This window comes from Chionomys nivalis, chromosome X, assembly GCF_950005125.1.
Source record: "Chionomys nivalis chromosome X, mChiNiv1.1, whole genome shotgun sequence".
Lineage (NCBI taxonomy): Eukaryota > Metazoa > Chordata > Mammalia > Rodentia > Cricetidae > Chionomys > Chionomys nivalis.
Window position 1 is genome coordinate 35,597,422 of NC_080112.1, and position 23,743 is coordinate 35,621,164.

Genomic DNA, 23,743 nt, shown 5'->3' on the forward strand with positions numbered 1-23,743 from the left:
AACCTGATTGCTCTTTGGGCTGAGGAGGAAGGAAGACTTGATTGGGGGAGGGGGAGGGAATGGGAGGTGGTGGCGGGGAAGAGGCAGAAATCTTTAATAATTAAATTAATTAATTAATAAAAAAAAGAAAAGCATCATAAATACACAAAAAAAATAAATAAAATATCTCTATCAAAAAAAAAAGAACTTCAAGAACTATATTGAAGAGGTATGGAGAGAGTGGACATCCTTGTCATGTTCCTGATTTTAGTGGGAAGGCTTTGAGTTTTTCTCCCTTTAATTTATTGTTAGCTGTCGGCTTGCTGTAAATAGCTTTTATTATATTTAGGTATTATCCTTGTATCCTTAATCTCTCCAAGACCTTCATCATAAAAAGGCGTTGAATTTTGTCGAATGCTTATTCAGCAACTAATGAAATGATCATATGGCTTTTTTCTTTCAGTTTATTTATATGGTGGATTACATTGTTAGATTTGCGTATGTTGAACCAGCCCTGCATCTCTGGGATGAAATCTTGATCATAATGGATAATTTTTCTAATGTGTTCTTGGATTCGGGTTTGCCAGTATTTTATTGAGAATTTTTGCGATGATGTTCATGAGTGATATAGGCCTGTAATTCTCTTTCTTGGTTGGGTCTTTGTGTGGTTTTGATATCAGGGTAACTGTAGCTTCATGAAAGGAATTGGCCAATGACTCTTCTGTTTCTATATTGTGAAATACATTAAGAAGTATAGGTATAAGGTCTTCTTGGAAGTTCTGGTAGAATTCTGCATTGAAACCATCTGGTCCCGGGCTTTTTTTGGAAGGGAGATTTTTGATAACCATTTCTAATTCTTCGCGACTAACAGGTCTATTTAGATCGTTCACCTGGTCTTGACTTAGCTCTGGTATATGGTACTTATCTAAAAAATGCCCATTTTTTGCATTTTCAAATTTTGTGGCATACAGGCTTTTGTAGTAAGATCTAATGATTCTCTGAATTTCCTCTGTGTCTGTGGTTATGTCCTCCTTTTCATTTCTGATCTTATTTATTTGCGTGTTCTCTCTCTGACATTTAATTAGCTTGGAAAGGGTTTTGTCAATCTTGTTGATTTTCTCCAAGAACCAACTTTTTGTTTCATTGATTCTTTGGATTGTTTTCTGTGTTTCTATTTTGTTGATTTCTGCCCTCAGTTTGATTATTTCCAGTCTTCTACTCCTCCTGGGTGCGTCTGCTTCTTTTTTTTCTAGAGCTTTCAGGTGTGCTGTTAAGTCCCCAGTGTATGCCTTCTCTGTTTTCTTTAGGTGGGCAGTTAGTGCTATGAACTTTCCTCTTAGCACTGCGTTCATCGTGTCCCATAGGTTTGAGTATGTTGTCTCTTTATTTTCATTAAATTTAATGAAGACTTTAATTTCTTTCTTAATTTCTTCCTTGACCCAGGTGTCGTTCAGTAGTTGGCTGTTCAGTTTTCATGAGTTTGTCAGCTTTCTGGGGGTAACATTGTTGTTGAATTCTAACTTTAATCCATTGTGATCTGATAAGACACAGGTGGACACTGATTTTTTTTGTATTTGTGGAGGTTTCTTTTGTTTCCGAGTATGTGGTCAATTTTCGAGAAGGTTCCATGAGCTGCAGAGAAGAAGGTATATTCTTTCCTATTTGAGTGGAGTGTTCTATAGATGTCTGTTAAGTCCATTTGCTTCATTACCTCCAACAATTCTTCTATTGTTTTTGGTAGTAGAGTTTGTATGTCTCCCTTCTTTGAGTCGTGCTGGTGAAGGGTCGCTAGATGCCTGAGTTATTGTAGGCAGTGTTGTCTAAGTTGGATTTCTTGTGTTGTGATTTTCCTTCTATTACTTTCTGTAGGGCTGGATTTGTGGCTACGTATTGTTTAAATTTGTTCTTATCCTGGAATGTCTTGTTTTCTCCATTGATAGTGAATGATAGCTTGGCTTGGTATAGTAGTTTGGGTTTGCATGGTCTCTTAGTTTCTGCAGTACCTCTATCCAAGACCTTCTGGCTTTCACAGTTTCCATAGAGAAGTCAGGTGAAAGTCTGATCAGTTTACCTTTATAAGCTACTTGCCCTTTTTCCTTTGCAGCTCTTAATATTCTTTCTTTAATCTGTATATTTTGTGTTTTGATTATTATATGGCGAGGGGATGTTTTTTTTTTTTTTTTTTGATCCAGTCTGTTTGGTGTTCTGTATGCTTCTTGAATATTCAAAGGAATATCTTTCTTTATGTTGGGAAAGTTTTCTTCCATAATTTTGTTAAAAATATTTTCTGGGCCTTTGAGCTGTGACTCTTCTCCTTCTTCTATCCCAATTATTCTTAGGTTTTGTATTTTTATTGTGTCCCATATTTCCTGAATGTTTTGTGATGAGAATTTGTTGGTTTTGCTGTTTTCTTTGATCAGTGCATTTATTTTCTCTATGTTGTCTTCAGAATCTGAGATTCTTTCTTTTATCTCTTGTATTCTATTGATTATGCTTGTTTCTGTAGTCTCTGCTCGTTGACCTAGATTTTCCATATCCAGCTGGTCCTCAGTTTGTGTTTTCTTCCTTGCTTCAATTTCAGTTTTCAATTCTGGACTGTTTCCATTACCTGTTTGATCATTTTTTTCTTGGTTTCCCAGGGTATCATTTATGTATTTACTCATTTCTTCAAACTTTTTGTTATACTTCTCATCCATTTCTATAAGGGTGTTTTTTACCTTTGTTTAAGGGACTCTATTGCTTTCATAAAGTCAATTTTTACCACTTCTTCTCTGTTAGGGTGTTCAAGTCCTTCTGTTGTAAGATCATTGGTTTCTGGTGTTTTCATGTTGTTTTTCAGATTGTTGGGTGAATTCTTGCCTTGACGCCTGCCCATCTCCTCCTATCGATGCTATATAATGTGTCTTTTAAAACAGGAACAGGTTTCCCTGCTGGCCAACGGCCCCACTTACAAAGTGCCCTCGCTCCGTTTCCTGGCTCCCGCCGTGGGCCAAGATCTCTTTCACCACTCAGAAGGGTCTTCAGGACCAGGACCAGGCTCCCCCCATGCCAGGGACCTTGCCAACAAAAGGCGTACCCCTCTGCAGGCCAGCCACCAAAACAGAGAAACTCCCACTGCCCTCTGCCCTGAGCTCCCGACCCAGCACCAAAACAGGCTATACTGGGTGATCCTGCGCCCCGCGGAAGGGAGGGGGAGTGAAGGAGGGCCCTGGGTGCAAGCTGGGATGTGCCAGGGAGAGAGAGGTCACAGCAGAGGAGGAGCAGTCCCAGCAGCGGGTACCAGCCCTCACAGGCTAACGGGGGGGGGGGGTCAAGGGGGTCGGGGAATGCCCCCGCTCCGTTTCCTGTGTCCCACTGCAGAACTAGAACTCTCTCCCCACTCAGGAGGGTCTTCAGGGACAGGACCAGGCTCCCCGTTCGCCTGTGGACCTCGCCAATAAAAGGCCCCCCACTCTGCAGGCCAGGCCCCCAAACCTACTTGATTTAATTGTAGTGGGGTGATCTGCTCTCAGTGTGGGCTTCACTGTTTCACACCTGGACTATCCCACATCCGCCGCGTCTGCATGCGCTGGTGTCTGCTGCTTGCGCCAGCCTCCCACAGGATATTTAAGATAGCTTCCAAAGAAGAAACACGTGGTCCCCCCCCTCATGTTCATGGCCTTCCAATTTCCCCTCAGGGCCACCCAAGAATGCAGGAATCCCATTAAACCTGGATATTTTTTAATTTGGCTTGTTGTGATTTGGCTTGATTGGGATTTTTGCAACGGTAGAGAGCTTGCAATAAAAAAAGTCCTAAGAATGTGTGTATGTGTAAAATACCCACAGAGGCCCAAACAGAATGTCTTATTCTCTAAAACTGGAATTACAGATGCTTATGAACTTCCATGTGGGTGCTTGGAATTTAACCTGGGTCTTCTGTGAGAGCAGCTGGTACTTTTAACTGCTGAACAATACCTCCAACCGCTACCTTCAACACACATTTTTAAAATTTGTTGACATGCACTAAGGCTGATTCCACAACTTGGCTATTGGTAATAGTGCTGAATTAATATGGATATGCAAGCATCTTTGAGGTATTTTGACTTAATTAATATTCCTTCAGCTAAGTACCCATAATGGTAATAGATGAACCATATGATATCTATATCTTTAGTTTTATGAGAAACCATCATAGTTATATCCATATGACTGGAACAGTTTGTATTCCCACCATTAACACAATGGCTATCTCTTTACTTAGTTAATGGTTTCCCCTGCTGTACATATAGCTCCAGTTGTTATCTCTCAGTTTTACCTCCTGAACTACTGAGGTCTTCTTAAGAATGTCCTTGTCTATGCCTTTATCTTGAATTATTATTTTACCTGTATTTTCCTATAACAGCTTCAGATTTTCAGATATCCCAATAAGGTGCTGATTCACCTGAGATGGAATTTCGCACAGGGTGAGAGACACAAATCTATAATTTCTTCATGTGGATAACCAGTTTGCCCAGTACTAATGTATATCTTTGGCATCCTTGCCAAAAACATGTACTATTAGCTGTATCAAGTTGCTCATGAGTCCTGTATTCTATCCTATTGATTTACATGATTGTGTTTTGTTAAAGAACCACGGTGATTGTTACTACGGTTCTATAACTTGATGCCAGGTATTATTATACCTCCAGCTATGTCTATTTTGTTGAGAGATTCTTTTTCTATTTCTGTGAAGAATGTCATTGAAATTTTTATGGGGATTTCATTTAGTCTATAGGTCTCATATAGCATTATAGCAATTTTCATGGTATTAATTTTGTTAATAAAGATTGAAAATTTCACTCTTTTAGTGTCTTCAGTTTATTTATTTAGAGTTTTAAATTTTCCGTGTTTATATATTTCATTTCCTTTGTTAGGTTTATTCCTAGGAATATTATTTTTGAAGGTATTGTGAATGCAATTTTATTTTCTATTCCTTTCTTGTTTGCAATGGGAATATAGAAAAACTACTGATTTTGAAACTTGATTCTGTATCCTGCTCCCTTATTTTAAATCAATTTTATATGTTTATGGTATAGTCTTTAGGATCTCCTATAAGTAGAATTCTGTCATCTGAAAATGACTCCTTCCTTTCCTATTTGTATCTCTTTTGTTTCTCTTGTCTTTTAATTTTTTTTTTATTTCATGAGTATGGGTAGTTTGCTCTTATATCTGTGCACCACGTGTACTTGGTTCCCATCGAGATCAGAAGTGGACATTGGATCTCCTGGAACTAGAGCTAAGGACACTTGTGAGCCACTGTGTTGGTGCTGAGAATCTCACCTGGGTCCTTCCAAAATGACAAATACTCTTAACTGCTGAGCAATCTCTTAAGTCTTGCTTCTCTGTGACGACGTAAATGAATACAGACAGATTACAAAAATATATACAGCTTTAATGAGGAAATAGACTTACAGGACCGCAGATTCCCGCAGAGAACAGGAAAGCAGAGAAAAAGGGCTGCTGGGATAACGCCTGGCAGATTTATCAGTAAACATTAGCCCGAGGCTAACATGCCCCCAGTGGGTGGGGCTTATCCCTACATCTCCCCCTTTTGTCTAAATAAGACAGAACTAAACCAAATACAACCATATACAATAATAACAAATAATAAAAGTAACAAACAATATTGAGAACAAAAGTTTTGTTAAGCATTTTATCTCAAGGAGTCTAAATAACATAGAGAGTAACTACAATTATATAATCTTCAACTCCGCTAAAGATCTGAGAAGGGAATAAATATTACTTAACAAATGAGAGATATCCAAAATGTGCAACAATTGACAGAGACAACTGACTACCTGGGCAATCACCCAAAGTCTCGTTTGTAATGTTGAGTCAACCAACTTTGGCTAAGGCCTAACATAACTGACATACCATTCTTAGAACTATCCTACCCTGTCTTGGCAGGATAAGACAATCCTGTTTTATCCACTTAGGGATATTCTGTATCTTTGTCAGTAGTTGAGGTATGGGCTTTTCTTAACCCAAAGGCCAGTTCTGCCAAGAAGACAAGCTCCCAGTGGAGTGTCTTTGGTGCTCAACGTTCTCTCGGGAGTAGAGTGGCGTTGCCAGGAGTAATTGTGTCTCGTTGGCACAGAAATTTTAGGTTAGATTAAAGGCCATGTTTTTACAGCTCTTTGAAGAGGCTGAAGATCATACTATCTATATTAAATATAATCTCTATGTATCTAAAAGACCTGATTAACCTAAAAATAAATATGACAAACATATAATTCTCAATACCTATCTAACTTGAAGACTAAAAGAATAAACAACTGTGCAATATATGAAGACAATGATCTTCAACTGTAAACAATGTCATAGTATCAGAGGTAGAAATGTACATTGTAATATGGTAGATGTATCAATACAATATAGACAAAGTTATAAGCATACTCATACAAAAACAGGTAGGAACACTCACATTTAATATTTAATATAGAAGATTGTTGTCATTCTCAATTGTTTTTAAGCGTTCAACCTTGTCTCATAAAGACTTTATCATATTTCTATCATCAAACCATATAGTACCAAGGACAACTACGAATCCCAGAAAGATTCATATCTGTGGGCTGACAGACACTTTTTGTAAAATCTCCCACATGGTACAATTGAAAAGGCTGTTAAAGTCTTGAATGGTAATGTTTTCAGACATTTTTCTTATTTATAAAAGAAAATTATTTACCTGTAATGACGTTTTCTGCCAGTGGTGGTGAAAGAAATGCACCTGAGTTCACGTGGTCTAAGCCAGAGCCGGTCTGAAACAATTAACTCAAAACGAAAATTATTGTACTGCCTGAGAAGTTAGATTGGTCGCGGAAGGGGTCACTTTGTTGCTGTGGCTGCTTTTGCTTCAAAACCGCAGGTGCTTCCGTTAATTTAGGCAGTGGGGCTTTGGAAGGCAGGCAGGGACAGGTTAACTGCTCTGGCCAGAGTAAGTCTGAAAGAAGGTGCAGGCCCTGCGACTGTATTGTGGCCTGGAGTGGGGGAAGGGAAAGCGAGCAGGGAGCACGCTGTGAAAGCTAGCAGGCTATTCTCGCCCAATCGCACTTCCTGAGCTCTGGTAACTAACTTGTTCGCAAAGGCTGGGAAAGATGGAGCTTGCGCCCCCCCTGTGCCAGGGTGGGGGCAAAATAGCCCCACGTTGGGTGCCAAAATGTAACGACGTAAATGAATACAGACAGATTATAAAAATATATACAGCTTTAATGAGGAAATAGACTTACAGGACCACAGGTTCCCACGGAGAACAGGAAAGCAGAGAAAAAGGGCTGCTAGGATCACACCCGGCAGATTTATCAGTAAACATTAGCTCGAGGCGAACATGTCCCCAATGGGTGGGGCTTATTCCTACACTTCTCTTCTCTTATTGTTCTAGTTAAAACTTGCAGCACTACATTGAATAAGAATGGAGAACATGGGCACATTTGTTTCATTCCTAATTCTAGTGAAAATTCTTTGAGTATTTAGTATAATATTATAATATTGGGTATAAGATTGTCACATATAGTTTTTTTTATTAAACTGAGATGTACTTCTTCTAATCTTAATTTCTTCAGAATTTTTTATCATGAAGGGATGTAGGATTTTCTCAAAGGCCTCTCTGAATTTATTGAGATGATCATGTGATTTGTGACCTTGAGTATTTATGTAATGTATTACATGTATTGATTTATGTATTTTAAACCATTTTTTCATCATTAAACTGAAACCAATTGGATCAAAGTGGGTAGTCTTTTTTGCAATTATTTTATTGAACATTTTTTTCATCTGTGTTTATCAGAGATATTGTTCTACATTTTTTTAAATTGTGTCTTTACCCAGCTTGAGTATTGGTTGTACTGGTTTCATAACATGGGTTTGGCAACATTTCTACTTTTCAATTTTATTTAGTAGCTTGAGGAACATTGATGTTAGATCTTCTTTAAAAGTTATCTAGAATTCAGCAGTGAATTAATAATCAGGACTCTGGCTCTTTTAGTTGGGAGACTTTAGTACTGCTTAAATATAGACCTACTTATATGCTTATTATAGATCTTATTTGCTTATTATAGATCTGTTCAAGTTATTTATATCATTTTATTTTATCTTTGGTATATCTATGTTTCTAAAATTCAATTTCTGAGTGTTTCATTCAGTTTATATTTTATTGCATCCATGTTCAATGTAAGTCTTAATGATCCTGTGAATTTCATTGTTATCAACTGTAAAGTCTGTCTTCTCATTTATAAGTTCATTAGTTTGGGTCTTTCTTATCTTTAGTGTGGCTAAGGATTTCTTAATTTTGTTCATCATTTTTAGGAACCAACTTTTGTTTTATTGATTCTTTGTATTTTCATTTTCATTTCAATAATTTATACCCTATTCTTTTGTTATTATTATTTCTTTTAATCTACTGATTTGGGGTTTAAGTTCTTGGTTTTTCTTATTCTTTGCTCTTGGTTTTCTAATATTTTGAGGTCTATCATTATGCTATTCATGTGAATTCTCTTGGATTTTTAAATGCAGGCCTTTTTAGCCATAAAATTCCCTCTTAGAATTGCTTTCATAAAAGTTTCACAGGTTCTAGTATAACATGTTTTCATTTGATGATTCAATTGATTCTAGGAACCATTAAGTTTCCTTTCTTGATTTCTTCAGTGACCCATTTGTAATTCAATAATGTGCTATTGAATTTCCATTATTATGCTTATTTTCTGTAGTTTCTCTTGCTGTTGATTACCAGTTTTGTTCCATTATGATCAGAGATTACAATAAATCATTTCATACTTCCTGTGCTTGTTAAGACTCCTCTTGTGTCTTAAAACATAGCCTAATTTATGGAAAGGCCTATGGGCTGTTGAGAAAAAAAATCGTGTTCTCTAGGGTTCAGGTGTAATATTCTATAGAAGTTTGTTAAGTCTATGTGATTTGTAGTCTAAATTAACTCTTATGTTTCTTTGCTGATTTTGTATTTAGATGATTTGTGTATTGTTAAGAGTAGAATATTGAAATCTCTTACTATTGTGCTAAGGTCAGTCTGTATCATCTCATCCAGAGGGATTTGCTTTTTATCTGGATGTGCTTATATGTTTGGTGTGTTCATATTTAGAATTGTTGTATCCTCTTGATGGATTGTTTCTTTAACATGAAATGACCTTTTAAGCCACCTATTACTAATTTTGCTTTGAAATATACTTCAAGAAACATTATAACAGCCACATGTACATAATTTCTAGTTCTCTTTGCTTGGAGTGCCTCTTTTCATCCTTTCAGTCTGAGGCCTTTCTTTGCCAGTGGAGTGCATCGCAGAATCCAATGTTCTCATCTTTATCTTGTTTTTTTTTTATTTATTTTTTTATTCTTTTTAATTAAAATTTCCACCTGCTCCCCGTTTCCCATTTCCCTCCCCTCCTCCCAAATATTGCCCCCTCCCCCCATTTCCCTCCCCCTATCCCCACTCCTCTTCTCCTCCCCCCACTCCATTCCCCCTCCCTCTCGATACTGAAGAGCAGTCCAAATTCCCTGCCCTGCGGGAAGACCAAGGTCCTTCTATCTAAGTCCAGAAAGGTGAGCGTCCAAACAGGCTAAGCTCCCACAAAGCCAGTTCATGTATTAGGATCGAAACCTAGTGCCATTGTCCTTGGCTTCTCATCAGTCTTCATTGAGCACCATGCTCAGAGAGTCCGGAATCAACCCATGCTTATTCAGTCCCAGACCAGCTGGCCTTGGTGGGCTCCCAATAAATCAGTTCCACTGTCACAGTGGGTGGGTGCATCCCTCGTGGTCCTGATTTTTGCTCATGTTTTCCCTCCTTCTGCTCCTCATTTGGACCTTAAGAGCTCAGACCGTTGCTCCAAATTGAGACTCTGTCTCTACCTCGATCCATCGCCAGATGAAGGTTCTAAGGTGATATGCAAGATATTCATCAGTATAGGATAGGGTCATTTCAGGTTCCCTCTCCTTAGTTGCCCAAGGTACCAGCTGGGGACATATTCCTGGACACCTGTGAACCCCCCAAGAGTCAAGTCTCTTGCCAACCCTAAGATGGCTCCCTTAGATAGGATATATACTTCGCTGCTCCCGTATCCATCCTTCCTATATCCCAACCATCCCAATCCCCCGAGCTCCTCCCATCCTCCCCTTCTCATATTTCTCATCCCATTTCCCCATTGCCCCATGCCACCTCACCCGCAAGTTCCCAGTTTTTGCCCTGCAATCTTGTCGACTTCCCCCTCTCCATGCGGATGACTGTATGATTTTCTTTGGGTTCACTTTCTTATTTAACTTCTATAGGATCACACATTATATGCTTAATGTCTTTTATTTATGGCTAGTAACCGATTATGAGTGAGTACATCCCATGTTCCTCTTTTTGGGTCTGGGATACCTCACTCAGGATAGTGTTTTCTATTTCCATCCATTTGCACGCAAAATTCGAGAAGTCATTGTTTTTTACTGCTGAGTAGTACTCTAATATGTATATATTCCACACTTTCTTCATCCATTCCTCCAATGAAGGGCATCTAGGTTGTTTCCAGGTTTTGGCTATTACAAACAATGCTGCTATGAACATAGTTGAACAGATACTTTTGTCATTTGATGTGGCATCTCTTGGGTATATTCCCAATAGTGGTATTACTGGATCTTGGGGTAGGTTGATCCCAAATTTCCTGAGAAATCGCCACACTGATTTCCAAAGTGGTTGCACAAGTTTGCATTCCCACCAGCAATGAATGAGCGTGCCTCTTTCTCCACAACCTCTCCAGCAAAGGCTATCATTGGTGTTTTTGATTTTAGCCATTCTGACAGGTGTAAGATGGTATCTCAAAGTTGTTTTAATTTGCATTTCCCTTTTCGCTAAGGAGGTTGAGCATGACATTAGGTGTCTTTTGGCCATTTGAATTTCTTCTGTTGAGAATTCTCTGTTCAGATCAGTGCCCCATTTTTTTTATTGGGTTCATTAGCATTTTAAGTTTAGTTTCTTGAGTTCTTTATATATTTTGGTGATCAGACCTTTGTGTGTTGCAGGGTTGGTGAAGATCTTCTCCCAGTCAGTGGGTTGCCTTTTTGTATTAGTGACAGTGTCCTTTGCTTTACAGAAGCTACTCAGTTTCAGGAGGTCCCATTTATTTAATGTTGTCCTTAATGTCTGTGCTGCTGGGGATAAACGTAGGAAGTGATCTCCTGTACCCATATGTTGTAGAGTACTTCCAACTTTTTCTTCTATCAGGTTCAGTGTGTTCAGACTAATATTGAGGTCTTTAATCCATTTGAACTTGAGTTTTGTGCATGGTGATAGATATGGATCTATTTTCTTTCTTCTACACGTTGACAACCAGTTCTGCCAGCACCATTTGTTGAAGATGCTCTCTTTTTTCCATTGAATACTTTTAGCTCCTTTATCAAAACTTAGGTGTTCATAAGTTTGTGGGTTAAAATCAGGGTCTTCTAGTCAGTTCCATTGATTGACTTCTCTGTTTTTATGCCAATACCAAGCTGTTTTCAATACTGAGGCTCTGTAATAGAGTTTGAGGTCAGGGATGGTAATGCCTCCAGACGATCCTTTATTGTATAAGATTGTTTTGGCTATCCTGGGTTTTTTGTTTATCCATATAAAGTTGATTATTGTCCTCTCAAGATCTGTGAAGAATTTTGATGGGATTTTAATGGGGATTGCATTGAATCTATAAATTGCCCTTGGTAGAATTGCCATTTTTACTATGTTGATCCTCCCAATCCAAGAACAAGGGAGATCCTTCCATTTTCTGGTATCCTCCTCAATTTCTTTTTTCAAAGACTTAAAGTTCTTGTCAAATAGATCCTTCACTCCCTTGGTTAGAGTTACCCCAAGATATTTTATGCTATTTGTGGCTATCGTGAAGGGTGATGCTTCTCTGATTTCCATGTCTGCTTCCTTATCCTTTGTGTATAGGAGGGCAACTGATTTTTTGGAATTGATCTTGTATCCTGCAACGCTACTAAAGGTGTTTATCAGCTGAAGGAGTTCTTTGCTGGAGTTTTTGGGGTCGCTTATGTACACTATCATATCGTTTGTAAATAATGAAAGTTTAACTTCTTCCTTTCCGATTTGAATCCCTTTGATCCCCTTATGTTGTCTTATTGCTATTGCTAGAATTTCAATCACTATATTAAAGAGGTATGGAGAGAGTGGACAACCTTGTCGTGTTCCTGATTTTAGTGGAATAGCTTTGAGTTTATCTCCATTTAATTTGATGTTAGCTGACGGCTTGCTATAAATAGCTTTTATTATAGTTAGGAACGACCCTTGTATTCCTAATCTCTCTAAGACCTTTATCATAAAGGGATGTTGAATTTTGTCAAATGCTTTTTCAGCATCTAATGAAATGATCATATGGTTTTTTTCTTTCAGTTTATTTATATGATGGATTACATTGATAGATTTTCGTATGTTGAACCAGTCCTGCATCTCTGGGATGAAGCCTACTTGATCATAATGGATAATTTTTCTAATGTGTTCTTGGATTCGGTTTGCCAGGATTTTATTGAGTATTTTTGCGTCAATGTTCATGAGTGAGATTGGCCTGTAGTTCTCTTTCTTGGTTGTGTCTTTGTGTGGTTTTGGTATCAGAGTAACTTCAGCTTCATAAAAGGAATTTGGCAATGACTTCTCTGTTTCAATATTGTGAAATACATTAAGGAGTATAGGTATTAGGTCTTCTTGGAAGTTCTGGTAGAATTCTGCATTGAAGCCATCTGGACCTGGGCTTTTTTTTGTGGGGAGGTTTTTTATAACAACTTCTAATTCTTCGCGACTAACAGGTCTATTTAGATTGTTCACCTGGTCCTGGTTTAACTTTGGTATATGGTACTTATCTAAAAAAGTGTCCATTTCTATAACATTTTCCAATTTTGTGGCATACAGGTTTTTGTAGTAAGATCTAATGATTCTCTGAATTTCCTCTGAGTCTGTGGTTATGTCTCCCTTTTCGTTTCTGATTTTGTTAATTTGCGTATTCTCTCTCCACCGTTTGATTAGTTTGGATAGGGGTTTATCAATCTTATTGATTTTCTCCATGAACCAGCTTTTTGTTTCATTGATTCTTTGGATTGTTTTCTGTGTTTCTATTTTGTTGATTTCAGCCCTCAATTTGATTATTTCCAGTCTTCTACTTCTCCTAGGTGAGTCTGCTTCTTTTTTTTCTAAAGCTTTCAGGTGGGCTATTAAGTCTCCAATGTGTGCTTTCTCCGTTTTCTTTAAGTGGGCACTTAATGCTATGAATTTTCCTCTTAGCACTGCTTTCATAGTGTCCCATAGGTTTGAGTATGTTGAGTCTTCGTTTTCATTGAATTCAAGAAAGACTTTAATTTCTTTCTTTATTTCTTCCTTGATCCAGGTGAGGTTCAGTAGTTGACTGTCCAGTTTCCATGAGTTCATAGGCTTTCTGGGGATAGCATTGTTGTTGAATTCTAACTTTAATCCATGGTGATCTGATAAGACACAGGTGGTTACCGATATTTTTTTGTAACTATGTAAGTTTGCTTTGTTACCGAGTATGTGGTCTATTTTCGAAAAGGTTCCATGAGCTGCAGAGAAGAAGGTATATTCTTTCCTATTTGGGTGGAATGTTCTATAGATGTCTGTTAAGTCCATTTGATTCATTACCTCCCTTAATCCTCTTATTTCTCTGTTAGGTTTCTGTCTGATTGACCTGTCCATTGGTGAGAGAGGAGTGTTGAAATCTCCTACTATTAGTGTGTATGGTTTGATGACTGCCTTGAGTTTTAGTAACGTTTCTTTTACATAAGTGGGTGCTTTTATATTAGGGGCATATATATTCAGGATTGAGATTTCATCCTGGTGAATTCTTCCTGTTATGAGTAAAAAATGTCCATCTCCATCTCTTTTGATTGATTTTAGTTTGAAGTCAACTTTCTTAGAAATTAGTATGGCCACACCTGCTTGTTTCTTAGGTCTGTTTGCTTGATAAACCTTTTCCCAGCCCTTTACTCGGAGTAGTTGTCTGTCTTTGTGGTTGAAGTGTGTTTCTTGTAAGCAGCAGAATGTTGGATCCTGTTTTCGTATCCAATCTCTTAGCCTGTGCCTCTTTATAGGTGAGTTGAGTCCATTGATATTAAGTGATATTAATGACCAGTGGTTGTTAACTCCGGTCATTTTTCCTTTCTTTCTTTCTTTCCTTTGGTAGTAGAGTTTGTGTGTTTCCCTTCTTCAAGTTGTGCTGGTGAAGGGTCATTAGATGTCTGAGTTATTGTGGGCATTGTTGGACTCCTTGGTTTGTGATTTTCCTTCAATTACTTTCTGAAGGGCTGGATTTGTGGCTACGTATTGTTTAAATTTGTTTTTATCCTGGAAAACTTTGTTTTCTCCATTTATAGTGAACGAAAGCTTGGCTGGGTATAGTAGTCTGGGCTTGCATCCATGGTCTCGTAGTTTCTGCAGTATATCTATCCAGGACCTTCTGGCTTTCATGGTTTCCATAGAGAAATCAGGTGTAAGAGTGATAGGTTTACCTTTATAGGTAACTTGACCTTTTTCCTTTGCAGCTCTTCATATTCTTTCTTTATTCTGTATGTTTTGTGTTTTGATTATTATATGACGAGGAGATGTTTTTTTTTTTTTTGATCCAGTCGATTTGTTGTTCTGTATGCTTCTTGGACTTTCAAAGGAATATCTTTCTTAAGGTTGGGAAAGTTTTCTTCTATAATTTTATTAAATATATTTTCTGGACCATTGAGCTGTACTTCTTCTCCTTCTTCTATCCCTATTATTCTTAGGTTTGGTCTTTTTATTGTGTCCCAGATTTCCTGAATGTTTTGTGATGAGAATTTGTTGGTTATGCTGTTTTCTTTGATGAGATTGTTTATTTTCTCTATGGTATCTTCAGTGTCTGAGATTCTTTCTTCTATCTCTCGTAATCTGTTGGTGGTACTTGTCTCTGTAGTTCCTGTTCGTTTATTCAAATTTTCCATCTCCATCCTTCCCTCGGTTTGTGTTTTCTTTATTACTTCCACTTCATTCTTCAAGTCTTGAACCGTTTCCCTTACCTGTTTGATTACTTTTTCTTGTTTCTCTTGGTTTTCTTGGGTATCTTTGAGATATTTATTCATTTCCTCTACCTTTTTTTTTTGTAATCTCTAATTGGTTGTGGCAGTTTTTCACCTCCTGTTTAAGGTCCTCTATTATTTTCATAAAATTCACTTTTGAGTCGAATTCTTCTAATTCTTCTGGATTAGACTTCTCATTTCGGGATTCCTGGATCCTGGTGATGTCACGTTGCCTTTCAAGTTGTTGGGGGAATTCTTGCATTGGCGCCTGCCCATCTTTTCCTTCAAATGGAGCCAGGAGAGGCCTGATGTCTTGGACCAGTCTTTGCTGTGACTAACTCTCTAGGTGTATCTCCTCAGTGTAGTGGCAGGAACCGTTCCCTTCCAGATGAACTCCTCAACACCAAAACATGGATGCGTGGTATTCCAATGACCTGCGTAAAGAAGGCCGAATGCAAGGGGTCGGGCGGGGTCCAGTAGAACACAGGCGACACTGCAGTACAAGCTGGAGGTGCCTGCGCTCCCTTTCAGGGGTTGCTGAGGCCTGCCCGCTAGGCAGGCACTCACCGCTCTGGTTGGGTAGCCTTAGTGTAGGGGCGTTTTTGCTCTCTACCGGGACCGTCCGCCCTAGGATAGTACACACTCACCCGTCCGGATGAAACTTCTCGGCACCTACACAGGAACTCCTGGATGCCCCAATGAGCCAGGGACTAAGGGAAGTAGGGCGCAGGCAGAGCAGGTCCAGCAGATCACAGCAGAGACTGCAGCCCCAGCAGCAGGGGCCCGCTTTCCCTGGCGGGGACCTTGAGGCCTGCCCTCTAGTTAGGGACTCACTGCTCTGGGTTGGTAGCCTTAGTGAAATGGCAGGAAACTGTTCCACAGCTAAGGACCTTGCAGACAAGGCAGGCTTGGGGGTGGGGGTGGGGGCGGGTGTGTAGGAGAGAAAGCCCTGCAGCAGGAGCTGGGGGAGGGGTGTTTGTGCTCTCTACCGGGACAGTCCGCCACAGGATAGCACACACTCACCCGTCCCGATGAAACTTCTCGGCACCTACACAGGAACTCCTGGATGCCCCAATGAGTCAGGGACTAAGGGAAGTAGGGTGCAGGCAGAGCAGGTCCAGCAGATCACAGCAGAGACTGCAGCCCCAGCAGCGGGGGCCCGCTTTCCCTGGCGGGGACCTTCGTCTTTATCTTGTTATTGCAAAACAGAGACTGTCATCATCCAGAAGTATGATGGGAATATATGCATAAATACCTGTATTTTTTGTTGTTTTAATAAGACTGCTCATTCATCTGTTGTTCTAGTGCAGCTGATTCGGTCCTCTACCTTCATTGATATATTTGTCTTTCTCCTCACTGACTTCTGTAGTGATGACTAAATTCTTTCAGTATACATTTATTTATAGAAAGTTTTTCTTTCAATTATGAAAGATAGTTTTGCTGAATATAGTAACTGGTTCAGCAGTTATTGTGTTTTACAAATTAAAATAGATCATTCCATGACCTTTTGGCTTCTTGAGTTTTTGTTGAGAAATCTGCTGTCATTCTGATGAGTTTGCCCTCATTTGTGACTTGGTGTTTCCTGGACCTTTTGATGTCCCTTATTTGTTCTTTAATTCTCAACATTTTAACTATTATGACACATGGGGAGGCTATTTTCTAGGCTTTTCTTTTTTTTTTTTTTTTTTGAGTTTCTAAATGCCTCCTCTTTCTGGTTAACATTTTTTTCTTGAATTTTAAATATTTTCTGCTATGATTTTATTTATGATATTAATCTTTATATGTCTTTACCTTAGAGCCTTTCTCCTTATATACACCAGATTTTTTGTTTCCCCTAGATATCACATGTTCTGTTCATACACTCTGATTTTATATTTGTCACCTGTATTAATTAGGGTTGCTATGAAAAGACACCATAATTATAGCAACTCTTTATATAGGAAAACATTTCATTGGGGTCTTGCTTACAGTTTCAGAGGCTTGGTCCACTATCATAGTGAGGAGCATGGCAGCATGTATAACACCAGAGTGGTAGCTGAGAGCTATGTCTTGATTCATAGGCAGCAGGCGAAAAGAGATTGGGCCTGGCATGGGTTTCTGAAACTTCAAAACTTACTCCTCATACTGCAATTTTTCCAACGAGGCCACACCTCCTGATCTTTCTAATTCGTTCAAGTAGTACCACTCTCTGGTGACTAAGCAGTCAAATATGATTCTGTGGGGGCCGTTCTTATTAAAACCATCATATCACTGAATGTTCTTATTCATCTACTTATCTTTCAAGCCACAATATTCCATCTTCTACTTGTTCCTTTCTATTGGTAAGATTTTCCACTGGTTTTCCTCATTTGATTTATTGAGCTTTTCATTTTCAAAATGTGTATCTTTTTCATATCTCCCTGTTTCATACCCTCAATTGAAGTCCTTATTTTATTTAGCTGTTCATTTGTATTCTTTTTTAAATGATTCAGGTTTTTTGGATCATACTTATTATGCTGCACATTTTTATAGTTATTCTTTCAAAATCTTTGGTGTTTTGTCCAATTCAATCTCACTAGACTCCTTTACTGTGGGAGTGCTAATTTCTTGATGAGTCATGTTTCTGCAATGGGACTTAAACATCAGAAATTTGGACAGTTATTAAATTATTTAAAGTAACCCATATTGTTTCAGTTGAAGTGTTTTCAACGTTCCAGTAGAACTAATCTGTGTTGGGTTAAGGTGTGATTCCTTGCCACTGGACTGGTAGAAGAACTCAGTAGGTAATTTCTCATCCTGAATTCCCAGGGCACTTGGTACAATCTCCAGTGTTACCTTAGAGATATTATGCAGGACTAAGAATAGTACCCTGACATTTACCCTGGTTTACCAGAGTGGGTCATGCAGGGAGAAATCCTTATCTCTATTACTGCCTAGCTAACAAATCAGCAGGGGTCTTTTTAAATTTTTAAAATTTTTAAAATTCCATTTTAGATTTCAATCACAGTTCCCTCTATCTCCCTTCCCCCCCTCAACTCTCCACTGAGCCCAGGCCCATCCTCTCCTCCCAAGAAGTAAGGGCTCCCATGGGAAGTCAACAAAGTCCCAAAGTTGGGCATATTAAGTTGGACCAAGCCACTCTCACCCACATTCAGGCTGAGCATGACATCCTACCATAGGGAATGGGCTCCAAGAAGCTAGCTTATGTACCAAGGATAGATCCTGGTCCTACTGCCAGATGCCTCACAGATAGTCCAAGCTTCACTACTGTCTCCCACATATGGAGGACCTGGTGATCCCATGGAGATGCCACAGCTGTCGGTCTAGAGTTTGTGAGTTTCCATGAACATGGTTCAGAAGATTTCACCATTCTGATCTTGACCCCCCTTGCTCATATACTCCCTCCTCCCTTGTAGCACCATGAGGTGGTGTCTTAACGAAAAAGATTCAGCATGTCTGACCTGGCGGCTTGCTCCATCACGTCTGACCAGAAAGGAGAGGCATGGCATCTGGCTCACTTCCCTTCTTCCCAGCATTCTGTTCTGTCTACTCCACTCACTTAAGGGCTGGCCTATCAAATGGGCCAAGGCAGTTTTTTATTAACCAATGAAATCAACAGATTGACATATGACCTTCCCACATCACTCCCTCTCTTTGACTGGATTCCTGGAGCTCTGCCTATTGCTTAGTTGTGTATCTCTACAACTAGTTCCATCAGTTACTGGATGAAGGCTCTATGATGATAGTTTAAGTATTCAATTTGGGCACCCTCTCCACTGTTGCTAGGAGTCTTAACTAGAGTCATTCTTGTGTACTTCCCTAACACCAAGTTTCTCCCTAACCCCACAATGATATTCTCTATCACGATATCTCTGTCATTACTCTCCCACTCCTTCCCTCTCCCCCTTCGACCATGCTTTACATCTAGTATTCACTTATGAGTGAGTACATACCATGTTTGTCTTTCTTTACTTCACTCAGCATGTTTTTTTTTTCTACTTCCATCCATTTGCCTGCAAATTTCAAGATGCCCTTTGCTGCAGGAGCTCCTTTTTAAAGCAAAAGAGACCACACCCAAGTGGGCTGGTATCTTAAAGACTAATGGCTGAAGAAGCAGAAGGAGATTTCACAGCAGCCATTGTTTTTTGCTGCCAAATAGTACTCCATTGTGTAAATGTGCCACATTTTTCTTTATCCATTCTTCAGTTGAGGGACATCTAGGTTGTTTCCAGATTCTGGATATTATGAAAAATGCTGCTATGAACCTTGTTGAGCAAGTGTCCTTGTGGTATGATTGAGTATCCTTTGAGTATATGCCCAAGAGTGGTATTGCTGAATTTTGAGGTAGACTTATTCCTAATTTTCTGAGAAATGACCATACTGATTTCTCAAGTGGCTGTGCAAGTTTACACTCCTACCAGCAGTGGATAAGTGTTCCCTGACTTCATATCCTCTCCAAAATAAGTTGTCCTCAGTATTTTTAATCTTAGCCATTCTGACAGGTGTAAGATGGAATCTCAGAGTTGTTTTTATTTGCACTTCTCTGATGGCTAAGGATGTTGAGCATTTCCTTAAATGCCTTTCAGCCATTTTAGATTCATCTGTTGAGAGGTCTCTGTTTAGGTCTGTGCCCCATTTTCTAATTGGATTTTTTTTGCATCTTGATGTCTAATTTCTTGAGTTCTTTATATATTTTGGAGATAAGTCCTCTGTCTGATGTGGGATTAGTGAAGATCTTTTCTCATTCTGTAGGCTGCCTTTTTGTCTTATTGACTGCATCCTTTGCTTTACAGAAGTGTCTCAGTTTTAGGAGGTTCCATTTATTTATTGTTGTTCTCAGTGTCTGTGCTTCTGGTGTTATATTTAGGAAGTGGTCTCCAGTAGTGCAGCATGGGTCTTTCATGAAAAGACTTTTGTTGCCACTGCTCTCATTGAATGCCAGGAAGAGAGGTATTTTTTTCTCTTGCACCTACATGGAGTGTGGACTCCAAGGTTCCTGGGGGTTGGCTAGCAGACACATCCAGTGTTGCTCCTGCTTTTTCAGTCAGGCTTTTTGCTATGCTTTTTCTTTGTTCTTTCTCTCTCTGTCTCTTTCTTTCTCTGTCTCTGTCTCTTTCTGCACCTGTCTCCTTTTCTTTGTCTTTCTCTCTTTCTCAGTCTCTTTCTTTCTCTGTCTCTCTCCATCTGTCTGTCTGTCTGTCTGTCTGTCTGTCTGTCTGTCTGTCTCTCTCTCTGTTGGTACTGAGATTGGAGCATGATTTCCTAAGGCTATTTCTTTGTCTCAAGCCATATTCTCAATCCTCAGCAGCTGCATTCACTCATCTCTTGGAGCAGAGCACTATTAATGGGTCTGTGTTCTCTAGAACAGACTCTGGACACTTTGTATGTTTTTTTAAAAAGTTTCCTAAATTTCCTTTCTTTCTTAGCTACCCAAACTAGTGTTTTTCTGCTTTCCCCCTTCTCTTAAACATAGTTTATCTTCACTATTACCAGTTCATCACCCAGATTCTAGCAGCGTGTGGGTGTCACCTGTCATTGCTAATTTCTTACTAATATTTACTGAGTCACCTAGAACTGTGCTCAGTACTAGTGGATACTCAATAAATATCTGTAAATGAGTGATGCTTGCTGGAATTTACATAATAGTAGTCTGTGATCAAATGATCATGGAAGTCAGTGCTAAAAATAAGAGATGGATTCTGTACAGATATTGGTGATTCTCATCATGTGAAATAAGAACCTGTAAGATGTTTATTATTTCTAATTTTCCAGAGTTATTCACAAACCTCCAGTGTCAGCTGATTTGTTTTTCACTTGCCTTTTTAAACTCAGTTTTGGGGCCCCAAGGGAAAGAAATGAATAATGATATGTAGAAGTATGCTGACCCATAAGAAGCACACTTCTTTTAATATTTATGAAGAAAGGCATTTCATTCATGTGATTATTATCTGTAACATACAGGTTTCATAATACATCAGCATTACAGACAGTACATTATGATCAACAGGTATCTTCACAATAAGATTGAAATTGTTAACATAATTTGGTAATGCAGAAAACATTTCAACAGTACCAAGTATTGTGTTAGGAAGGAAAAGTAGCTTCACTGAATAATGTTATAAATTTGTTTTGTTATCATTGACTGAACTTGGAGGTCAGGTCAGTTCAGTCAGATATTATTGCTGTTGGTTAAGGGTCAGTGTAAGATTTGTAAAGCAAGGAAGGGTTTCTGGGTGATACCAGCATGAATTTCAGGTTGTCCAGAGAGAAATATGATAGTTGTTAACATGCCAACGGTCAGTGTTTGTAAAGAGAGATCATCAGACTACTGGATCACTGTAAATTTTATCATGAAGCCTTTAAATGTTTAAAGATATGTGTTTAGATATCTCCAGTGGGTTCATTGGGAAAAGTGTGAAGATATGGAATAACACGTGAAGAGAAAAATGAAAATATATGCTGAATCTGTCTGTTAATATTCTATTATCTAGACTTGTTCTACATTCACACTTCTACTTTTATACAAATGTGTATATTTTCTTTCTATTTTTCATTTTCTCAAATCTGGAATTAAACCAGTGATACCATCTCATACCTGCTTTATTTGATTAACATTATACATCATTCTATAATTGTAAATTATACATTATTGTATTTCCCTCATTGCATATATAAGAAAATGATTTCCAATTCAAACAGCATGTTATTTTTAATAGCTTTTAAAAATTTATCTATTTATTTATTTTACATCCTGGTGATAGTTTCCCCACCCTCTTCTCTTCCCAGTCCCCCTTCCTCACCAAACTCCACCTCCTTTGTTTCTGTTTAGGAAAGATCAGGCCTCCCATGAGTAACAACAAAACATGGCATATCAAGTTGCAGTAACATTAAACACCTCTCCATCCATTAAGATTGGACAAGGCAACCCAGTATGAGAAGTAGGGTCCCAAAAGCCAGTAGATATTTTAGAAAGGAAGTTCTTAGGTTTTGAGGGTGCATGACTTTGACAAATAGTGTGGGAAACATGGCCTTGACTATCTTTTTCTTTTGCTTACCATCAGATAGTCACTTTGTTCTGCCTTGTGCTCCTCACACCTGCCATATTAGAGCACAAAGCAATGAGCTCACTTGTCAGCCAGGAGCTGAAGTGAACCTTTGCCATCATAGGTTAATTATCACTGCTATTTTGCTGTTTTCACAGGACATAAAACTGACTCTAAGAGTACAAATACTTCAAATGTTCTTTATATTCAATCCTATACAAACTCCTAAAAGAAAACAGGGCCTAAAAATGAGGCAGACTAAAGTCTCACACAATAGCCAACTTCAGTCAGAGCATCAGACAATTTATACAATTTATACAGATGAGGCACCTAAAGCGTGTGCAGTCACAAAGATGAGTAACGTGTGGCAAAAACATGTGTTTCCATAGAGGCATACCCATAACAACAACGGAAGTAAACTCTCTCCTACCTCTATCTTCTACACTTGCAAGAAGCTAAGGTCACAAGATTTGTTTTCCTGGAATTTTCTCAGAAAATTCACTCAGAATTTTCACATGACTCCAATTCCCTTCTCAGACTGTGTTCTGACACACATGCAAAATGGTGAGGTTAGAGGGTGACTGTTAGCACTATGCATCCAAAATGGTAAAACTTGGGTCTTTATCTTACACCACCACAAATCAATTCATAATGAGTTAAGAGTTAAGTATAAGGTGTGAGTCTGCAAAACTAGAATAATGATGGAGAAAAATCATTACTATAGCATTGGTCTTGGTAATGATATTTTGGATATGATAGCAAAACCAAAGATGAAAAAGTGAGGCTAAAATACTTTGTAACAATCCCCTTCATTTAAAAACAAGAAACTTGCATAAACAGCATTTACTGCTTTTTTCTTTGACTCAGCCACTTCCTTGTATGAAACAATGAACCTGTATCATTGTTATCCAAGCATTGATTTCACAGTATTTCTCTTTTTGTTTTAGAATTATTTTCATAATTTCTTGCAGCTGTACAACTGTTAGGTTTTATCTTAATAATAGACTGGACTATCCCTACTAGTTTCCAACATAATTTTGGAATACTACTTCCTTTTTTTGAGTTTTAAATTTCTGGTTGCAGTTGGATATAGTTTATTTTGAAGTAAATTTACACACATAGGCATGCACACTCTTAGGTCTTACATGTTTGTATGTTGGCAGACAGCTGTGCATAAGAACTAGGTCACATTCCTTTTCCTAAAACTTTGCTAGATGTTAAGTTGTTGTCTTCTAATGTCTCTCTACATTTTATAATATGCAAAAGACTTAACATTTACCTTATTTTTTATTCATTTCTTGGTAATTTGTTTTTCATGCTTAGGTGTTTCCAGGATATCCTCTGTTCTTATATTTAAGCAAAGAATGACCAAGATTACTATTTCTAGGAAATTCTGTGGAGAGTTAACATTCATTGGCTACTTCTCCAATAGACTCTTATTTTTTCCTTTTTCTTATTAAAATTAGCATACAGTGATGGGTTTTACTATTGCATTTTTATACATATTTTTCATTAGACTTACTTTTTCATATTTTAATTTTATTTTTTCTTTGTCAATTTTATATATGTATACTGAATTTTTGGAATTTTCGTCATTTATTACCTTCTTTCACTCATTACTCCCTCTCTCACGCCCAACCTTTTTTCTTCCTAACAATCCCCTCTCACTTTGAACTCTTTTTTTTCCTTCTTTTTTT